At 44.5% G+C, this 9,787-nt stretch overlaps 1 long non-coding RNA gene across 1 annotated transcript in view; it reads right to left on the minus strand.

Moving 5' to 3' along the window:
- Window positions 1–9,549, minus strand: part of LOC123379642 — a 31,652-nt gene extending 22,103 nt beyond the window's left edge. Inside the window, exon 1 of the long non-coding RNA XR_006584354.1 lies at window positions 8,270–9,549. This is a non-coding gene — a long non-coding RNA (uncharacterized LOC123379642). The remainder of the gene's footprint in view (window positions 1–8,269) is intronic.
- Between the last annotated feature and the right edge of the window lie 238 nt (window positions 9,550–9,787).

Genomic DNA, 9,787 nt, shown 5'->3' on the forward strand with positions numbered 1-9,787 from the left:
TGACACTGAATATCCCCAATAAATATTTGTCAAATAATGAGTGCATCAGTGAAGAAAGGAAGGAAAGAAACTGTCTGAGGATGGACACCTTTACTAAGATCTTCCAGCTGGTTATGATCATGTTGATGATGACCATGGTGCTTTTAATCAGAGAATACCGTTTGGAAAACAACAGGATTCAGTGTCCTCTTTTCCCATTGGGATAAACTGTGTTCTACAAATGCCATTCCAAATACAGCACATGATGCATAACCAATACTAACACATGCCATTTGAAGCTTTAACAAGACAGTCCTCCTTCAAATTTATAACAGTCTATGTTTAAAAACCTGACAAAACCAAAATGTGTTCTCCATAAATTATAGTGGCACCATTCCTGCTGCTGAAGTGAAGGTTGTGTCAGCATTTCCATTATTCTGTGGATCGCTGTGTTTCAGGGCTTTAGTTCTTGGCTATAAAAATGTACCTTGGGTTTAAAACTGGCAAGGAACACCTCAGCCTTGGAACAAATTTGTTTCACCAAATTTTGAGAGCAAAGCCTATTTGTTTATATCCCCCTTTGTCAATGACTTCAACGAAGAGAAAACATCCATGAATTTAATTTCCAATTTCATCTCTCTTTTTTTTTTTTTTTTTAAGACTGATAGTTTCAGATCTTTACTGAACAATGGTAAAGTCTTGTTTTTCAACTTGAGGAAAAATTTAGTAAGGTTTCTTTTTAAAGAAAGACATTGTTCTGGAACAAGCCACCCTGTTCCTCCTCATTCTGATTTCATTAAGAAGGGTTAACAATGGTTTTATTTTGACATGGGCAAATCAGATGGTTACGGTTGGTGGTGAAATTTGATTATCTGATTAGGTTAATAACCTCTCAACAACAGACTTTATTCTGCAGCTATTTGTTAGGTATAATTTCCCATTGGCTTCCTGGAGAAATCATTTAGTATAACTTCATACAGTTAATTACATTTCTTTACTTTCATTTAAGCAAGTATTTATTTGTGGTCCCTTGGGCAAGTAACATTTTTCAGTATGGTTCTTGCTAGTGTTATCAGAAAGTCAATTTTTAAAAAGGGAGCTACAACTACCAATTTAGTAACATAAAACATTTAAATGGCTTTAAGGTTCTGATGCTCACCTACATGAGCTATAGCTTCCCTTAAAATCAGAAGTTACTTGGGGCGCCTGGGTGGCGTAGTCGGTTAAGCGTCCGACTTCAGCCAGGTCACGATCTCGCGGTCCAGGAGTTTGAGCCCCGCGTTGGGCTCTGGGCTGATAGCTCAGAGCCTGGAGCCTGTTTCCGATTCTGTGTCTCTCTCTCTGCCCCTCCCCCGTTCATGCTCTGTCTCGCTCTGTCCCAAAAATAAATAAAAAGTGTTGAAAAAAAAATCAGAAGTTACTTATCTCAAGTTTTATTGATTCTTGAGTTTTACATGTAGATGCATGTGTATACTTTCACCTTAATTACATTGTTTGGCTTTTCTCAGTAAACCCCTGTGCTACCCAATCACAGGGCAGGGTGGGAAGGGACAGAACTTATCCCCAGCAGTTGAGGACTTCCCAAAGAAGGCAATACCTGAGCAGAACCCAAAGCTTGCTTAGGAGATAGCTAGGCTTTGGAATGGAAAAATGCATCTTAAATGAAGAAGACAGGAGATACTCTTTTTTTTTTTTAATTTTTTCATGTTTATTTATTTTGAGAGAGAAAGAGAGCACAAGCATGGAAGGGGCAGAGAGAGAGAGAGAGAGAGAGAGAGAGAGAGAGAGAGAGAGAAAGAGAGAGAAAGAATCCCAAGTAGGCTCCACACTGTCAGCGCAGAGCCCGATGTGGGGCTCAAACTCACGAATTGCGAGATCCTGACCTGAACTGAAACTAAGAGCTGGGTGCTTAACCTACTGAGCCACACAAGCACCCTGACTGGAGACACTCTTAAATAAAAGGTCAAAAAAGTGTCACGAAGTAATTTATTTTCTAGGTTGAAGCAAAACATACAGTTTTGAGGTGGAAAGGAATATGCAAATTCATGGTTTTCTATGGAACCACTAGAATGAATATTGTTTTTTAAAATCAGGACTTCTGTGCTGCTGAGATCATTATGGAAGCAACAGTAGCAGGTGGCCTGGCCATGTAAGGATTCTCACTCTCAGCAGAGAATGTTGCTGCCACTCAAAGTCACCAGGGGCTGGAAGAGCTCCTGCTGAGACCCACATCATCTAACAACACACATGCTTAGAACAGGGAAATGTGCATTTTCAAGAGAGGGAGAGACAAACCTTTTGTTTAGCTAATTGGCATGACAGAGTGTGGGATACATGTGCTCCTGGAGGAAAGGTGTCAGGTGTCTGGGGCCCCAAATCCTCAGCCCAGGTGATCCATCAGAGGACGGTCTCAGTGGCAGCTATTTTTATCAGGGAAGGGGTGCTAATATTTCCTTTGCATTTAAAAAATAAGAGAAATTGTGTTGAATTGGGAAAAGTTTGCTAGAAGTTTCAAAAGGGACTATATGCAATATATACATGATATTACAATGTATATAATCATAGTAAAGCAAAGGTCTCAAGAGGATTAAGCTGTTCAAATCGGGACAACTATAGTGTCCTTAGCATCGCCTTCCAAAGTATAATGTGAAATGATTTCTCATGCCAAGTTCTGGAGGGTTGAATAATAAGGGACGGATGGTAATCACCACCTGGGAAAGGAACTGAGACAACAAATGTAAAAAGTTTAGCAGGTGCTCCCCACAAGGGAGGAGAGTCAATGAGAGCTGTGTTCTCTCTGACCAGCACTGATAAGGGCTGACAGCCCCAGGCTCTCTTGCCACTCCCCCGTGAGAGGTGAGAGGGCCTGAGAAAGGGAGCCAGCTGCTTTCACTTGCTCCCAGGCCTCACCGTTCCAGAGTGGCCAAGCCCACTTCTTGAAATAATCAGCTGCCAGTCCTCTGGGGTAGCAGGAAAGGGAGAGGCCTCCTGGCCCCACATTCGAGGAGCTGTGTCACTGACCTGACCACTAGGAGGCAGTATCACATTGTCTAATCCACTGGTGGCCTCACCCAGGTGTCTTGGGTAACTTCTAAAAAGAATCTGCTCAGGGTCCAAGAGTAACCCACCACTTCGGTTCATCATAGATAAAGAGTTTGCTTTCAAATTTTGACTCTACCACTTACTATCTGTAGGATCCTGGGAAAGTCCCTAAACTTTGTGGGCCTCAGTTACCTCATCTGTAGAATGGGGAGAGTGATATCTGCCCCTCAGGGTTGTTGTGAGAATTAGAAATGATAGCCAGCACTCAACAGGCCCTTGGTAAATAACAGCTATTTTTATGTGTGAAATGGACCGTCCCATCAATGTCCCTAAATCCTCTCCACCCACACACCACTTGGGCAGATAAAATCCAGTTTGGACAGCTCAGGGGAAAACAGAGTTGGAAACATGAGCCCCTGTTAAGAAGCCCCCAGCTGCTCACTTTGGAACACGCTGAAAGAGATGGAGGGAAGCAGCAGGGGGCTCCATGCCAACCGCCTGGCAGGACCCCGCCTGAAGAATAGCGATCTCTGCCCTCCTTTGGAAAATAGAATTGTGTGTCCTTAATCCTCTCTGTGGGAGAAGGCACGAGAATTGGGCCCAGAGGAGAATGTGAGTTTTGGGTTCTCTGCTGAGTCTCTGAACAACCAAGGGTCTCTCAGGAGTGGAGGAGGGGAGTGGGAGACCTTTGAAGAGAAAGATCCAGAGGGTGTATGTAGGTGGCCATTTGACCGCTTCTCCCTAAGGTCAGCCGCCTGAGGCTGTCCACACTGGCAGCTGCTGCTCTGCTGTCTAACAAGTGTTAGGGCCCAAAGAGACCAGAAGAGACTCCGGCCTAATGGTGCCCACAGATGAATTCTATCTGACCTGTGTTTCCAGACTTTGTTACAGCTAGGGCTCCACATCAGGATCTGGAAGACAGCCTGTGCCTCGCTTTGCCTTTCAAAACACTACCGATTTCAAATCCCAAACCCAGACTATAAAGAAACAAGAAATGCAGTGTTTCATATCCTGGTCTCTGAAGGACAAGAGGTGTCCAGAGGACAGTGGCATGGAAGGTGAGTGAGCCAGCCCTCCCATCCACTACAGGCACCAACATCTAAGAGATCAGGAATTTCACAGAAAAATCTAGATTTTTCAGCTTTTCTTGATGCTGCACTGGGCTGTGCCTTTGGACAGGGATTTGCTCCCCTGTGTTCCCCTGTGTCCCATCGGCCCCACCTGCTAGGCTTCTGCTAGGCCCTTGAAGGCAATGGAATTTGAAAACCCCACCTTAGAGACTGTCCGGGCCCCCAGACGCTGCAGATTGCCTGGTCTGACTTCCCACCTTACAGATAAAGAAAGGTGAAGGGACATGCTCTGGGTCCCAGGGCCCGTAGGTGGCAGACGGGAGTGTGGAGCTCATGCTTCCAAATCCCTGGTGCCCTCCTGTTTCACCATGTTGTTCTGCCTTCACTCCATGTTACAGAAACCCTGGTCTGCATCAGGGAGACCGAACGTAGAACTGAATGCACCTTCCTTCCCATCAAGCTTGGTAAGACTAACCTTTGGGATGGCTACGCAGTATCCAATCGGTGGTCCTGAGTTTTCAAACAACAGTTTAATTATGTTCTTTATTCTCTGGCTTAAAAGGCAGGGAAGAGTGTAACATATTCCCCACAAAACCATTAACATTTACGAAAAAAGTTTTAATGCTATCAGGAAAATTAGGCTCTCTAGAATGATTCACTCCCTGAGAGCTTTAGATGGCCAAGGTTTGACTAAAATTACACGTATCTGGAGAGCACCTTTAACTTACCCAAAGCATCTTCATGGGTAGCAGTGGATTGAGATCTTTTTTATTTTTTTATTTTTGTGTTTAAATCATGTAATTCTCCTTCAAATGAGATCTTACTTGAAAACCCAATGTATAAAAGAGATCAAAGCAGACCATTCTGGGTGAAGCTGGGCTGGGGGACTTTGGATCCTGCCCATGTATCCTATCTCTTCCCTAACCCACCAATACCCACCTTTGGAGGCACTGCCACCCAGACAGGCCAGGGCTCCTTAAGGTTTGCTCTCTTTCATCAGTTACAGGATTACCAGGCATGTCAGGTAAAATGCAGATTCCCCAACCCCATACTGACACTTGGATTTAGAACCTCTTAGTGGAGGCCATGGAACCTGCATTTTAACAAGCCCCCTGGGGGCGGGGCGGATTTTTACGTGCCCCGAAGCTTGAGAAACTCCATCCCTGGGTTCCAGGGAACACCATTTGTAAATGCACTCATTCTCTTTATATCAGTCCCGTGACAGGTTGAGCAGGTGTTGCCTTGATTTTACAGTTGACATTAGACTTGCCCAAGCTTGCACACCAGCCCCACATTCTTCCATCAGACAGCCCTTTGTGTATGGACAGAGTTGAGGTAAGCCTGTAGTGCTGTGAGTCCAGGTCCACATTCTATCAAGGGTGGTAATTCCACACACACACACACACACACACACACACACACACACACACACACCCCACAAACGCCCCCGCGGGCGATACGCTAACTTGTCTCCAGCCTTTTCCTTGCCCTTCTCAGGGAAAGGGAGATGTGTTACACAATGGATAGGGCTTGTCAGCCAGATGGCTCGGGATTTGAATTCTGACCCTTCTGTTTACCAGTGAAAAGGCTCAGTTGTAAGCATTGGAAAGGATTGTAAATGGCCCTGTAGGGTGTCTAATGCCCAGTGCTTCATAAAATGGGAGCTGTTATTCCTGCTGCTCTTAAAGGGTGACCTCCTGCGCAGAGGGGCTCACTGAGGCAGTCACCTCTAGCACCGCTCTGGGTCGGAGCGTGTGTGAGCAGACTAGGTCGTCCGCAGCAGCAAGGCCTCGCCCGCCGGAGGTGTAAACACTCGGCGGGACGCCTGGGGTCCTGCCTGCACCGCTAACCCACATGTCCCCGGTCTAGGGCGCAGTTTTCTAGGAGAAAGCGCGGTCTCCGAGAACCGAAGGGGGATTAGTTTTCCTCCGGCGGTTTCGACCTCCGCCCTCCCCCAGGGAGACCTTTGTTTTGTAGATGGCTCTTTTCCCTCGAAGCTTCTTCAGACGGAATCTCTGTCGCCTGTTGAAAAGAGCTTCTCCAGCGGGAAGGGAATCCCCAATGCCTCTGCATGGCCCCAGGCGGCAGAGTCAATGGGACCCAGGTTCACGCCTGTCTTTCTACTTCCCCTAATCCCCTCTGAGGAGGTGGCCCAGCCCCTGCCTCGTGGTCCCTAGCAGAATGCTAACTATGGAAGGCTCAGGGCAGTGGTCCAAGCGGCTTCTACAGCCCCGTGGCCACACTCCTTGCAATTGCATCCTCACTAGTTCAGAGCAGTGCGGAAACCTTTTGGATGGACAGCATGGGCTGGAGGACAGCATGGGCTGGCTGCGTCTGAGACCTGGCCAGAAGATGTCTGAGATAGCAGTGCTCAGAGGGTAGGCCACTCCCAGACTTTAGAGACATTTGGGCCAGTGGGAACCTGAGAGAAAAGCCATCTCCTGAAAAAGGGGGGGGGGGGGGGCTTCTGGCTACCAGTCAAGAGAGGGCCTGACTCAAAGGAGGGAAGAAAAAAGGGAGATGACCCTGAAGGCCCCCTTGTCCATTGGGGGTGGGGGTGGGGTCAGGCTTGTCCCTGTAACAGGAAACTGACCAGGCACTTTCTTACTCTCTGTCTGGAGGAGTGTGGCCTGGCACCTGTTAGGATCACCTCTCCAGTCCTCCACCCCCACATGTACCCACTGCTTCCCTCATCAAACCTCCAATAGTGCCCTTCTCTTCTGTCACCTCCACCTTCCTTTTCCTCGAGAACTCAACCCATTCACTGAACTCAGCCTCTGGGGTGACCCCACAGGAAGCAAAGCCCTCTCTTGTCCCTGCTCTTAACCTCTTCCCTGTTCCTAGCACTCTTCCAAGTTATAGCCTGTTTACGTTGTTTTGGAACTCTTTTTATGTGTGTCTGTTGATCATCCTATACTGAACTTCTGACCTTATTATTTCCGTATTTCCAATGTCTACTATAGAGCCTGGCACACAGGAGGAACTTGGTATGTTTGATGGATTGTGCGTGTGATGGAACGTCTTGAGGGCAAAGGCAGTGTGGAATTTCAAAAATTTCAAGAGGAGCAAGAGTTGGACATTGATTTCTGTCATGTAAAATCCATGTGAACATATTCTTCCACCATTAATACTGACATCCTCATCTGTTATTATTCTCCTGTCTCCATCTTTTTTTTTAACAGGCCTGGCAACCAAATGAGGTTAAGTGACTGCTTGTAAGTAGCAGCCTCAGGATTTGAACCTGGGTTAGTCTGAACCCAGAACCTAAGTTAGTAACTGCTGCTCTGCTAAACTCTTCTGATTAGGGTGGTATTTTATTAGAGGTCCAACTATTCTCAGTTATTTAGAATGATTATATTTTCTTTGAAACAAATTAAGGTGCTTTTTGTTGTTGTTAATATGGTAACTCTGTGTGACACTTGGGAAATCCAATCGTGAAAACCCATGTCTGTGGAAATTCGTGACTCTTTGAAGTTAGATGGATGTGGATTCAAGTTGTGGCTTGCGAGTTCTATGATCTCTGGCAAGCCCTTTGCCCCTCAGTCTTTTTATCTATAGAATTGGTACAATAGTACCCCCCTTGTTGGACTACAGGCAGGATTTGAGATCATAAATACAGAACACTTGGAATGCTCTCCATTAATAGCAGCTTTTGTTATTATCAGCAGGACTCAGATCATTTCTGCAAAAAGTCTCTGGTGAATCCTTCCTCTTTTTGTGAAGCGGAAAGTTTGTTTCTACAGTTTGTGGTCACTGCTTTCGAGGCAGGCTGCAGAGGAGACTGGCCACTGGCCCCCAGCTTCTCTGTTATAGCATTTTCTCTCCTCTCTAACACAACAGGCTGCATGAGCCAGAGGCGGGCAAGACCATCATCTTCCACATTTGTCATCAGACTTGATGGATAGTATTCCCAAGTTAATGCCATAAATGCTGTTTGGAAATTACAAGTCTATGCTGCTGGTGGTCCAGCCGAAAAAAGAATTAATTTATAATCATGAATATAAATTTCATAGATAGTATTATTGTCATGCAGGGTTTGAGTTATGGTACGTATGGGGAGTGGCTTGTAGAACAGAAAACTATGTCGCTATAACTCAGTGTAATTCCAATGACAATAGTTATATCTATCACTTTGTTATAAATCAATCGATATCCTGTATTAAGTGAACAGGACTTACCTCCCCAACCGCACAGGGTGGGTTGTTGAAGGTGTGGCCAGTGCTGACTCATGTGGATGGGAAGGCAGAGAAGAGATGCTTCGGGAAATTCTTCATGAACTCCAAACGGCTTGGTCCACTGGACAACGTGACCCTAGCTATAAGCATTAAAAAAAAATAAATGACATACCCAGGGCTTTAAAGATACGCCTTTTGCTTGCATTTTGTCTAAAAGGACTGCTTTCAGAATGGGGAATTATTTACTAATTGCAGACAGGACTCTGATTGAAACAGCATCAATCCCGGAAGAGCCGGTGTGCATTTGAAGGCCTCTCTAAATGCCATGAATTAGGTAGTATATCTTTCCTGTTAATCTATATTGGTTCCCTCCCAAAGGCAATTGACCCTGGGGAAAGGTAAAACAGAAAGAATCTGAGTACCACTGAGCCAGCATGTAACTGGCTTTGAAAGTGCACTGCTGGGGAGGAGAATGCCGAAATATCACAGGGAGCAGTAGCTTGAGGAGAAAAGAAGATGGTTTGAAGTCAGTGGAAAGTAATTTTGCCAAGTGCAGAGTTATCTAGTTAACCTATTGTTCAACATAATGAAAAAGCAGGGCTATTCTGGAGTGTGTTACAGTATGTAGTTTGTCAATTACCCAATAAGGGGGCAGTGTTCATTCAGCCAGAATTGAGGGCATTACCCATACTATTTTATTACTATTAAGCCTCAACTTGGCATATTTTTATATAGACTATAGGGTGTTTAATAGCCATGCAAAACTAGGACTTTCTTCATCCTTTCTGGCCTAAGTCCATTGTCAGTGGGCTACATTAGATTTTGTCCATGCAATTAGGGTATTACAATATGCAGTATTTACACTTATAAAGTGATGCTCCCTTAAAAATTGTGGTGGTCCCTTAACTTAAAAAAAGGTAGGAACCAGTGAACAGCAAGTAAGAAAAACAGCCTCGGAGGTGAGGGTAGCTGCTTACTAAAAATCTAGAAGGCACCTTATGGTCTGGGTAAAACAAACAAACAAACAAAAACAAAAAAACAAAACAAAAACCCCTGCATTTAAAGTCTGCTGTAAACATCCTGAAATCATTGTTGCATTGTATGCTAACCAATTTGGATGTAAATTAAAAAATAAATAATTTTTTAAAAAAAAGTCTGCTGTAAACACCTAAAAATCTCCTTCATCCCTATGGCGTCCCTGCATTTAATAGAATTGAGGGTGTATTTTAAAAGCCTCTTAAGAAAAAACTGTGTTAAATCACATTAGCATATAAGCAACTTGAAATCATCATTATTTTAAAATGTAGTTTTAAATTTTTATTTTTAATCTAGGAAGTTCTTATTAAGGTTGGTCAACCGTCTCATTTATAAATATCATCCCAGAGCATACTTAACATACAACTGGTGTTAATTATTGGGAGTTCTACAAGCTGTATAAATTTTAAAATGCCTATAATCTGAATTCTTCTGTTTTGAAGAACATGGTATAAATTTCCATAATAAAGTATTTCTGCCCTTGTG

The sequence above is a fragment of the Felis catus genome, chromosome C1, assembly GCF_018350175.1.
Source record: "Felis catus isolate Fca126 chromosome C1, F.catus_Fca126_mat1.0, whole genome shotgun sequence".
Classification (NCBI taxonomy): domain Eukaryota; kingdom Metazoa; phylum Chordata; class Mammalia; order Carnivora; family Felidae; genus Felis; species Felis catus.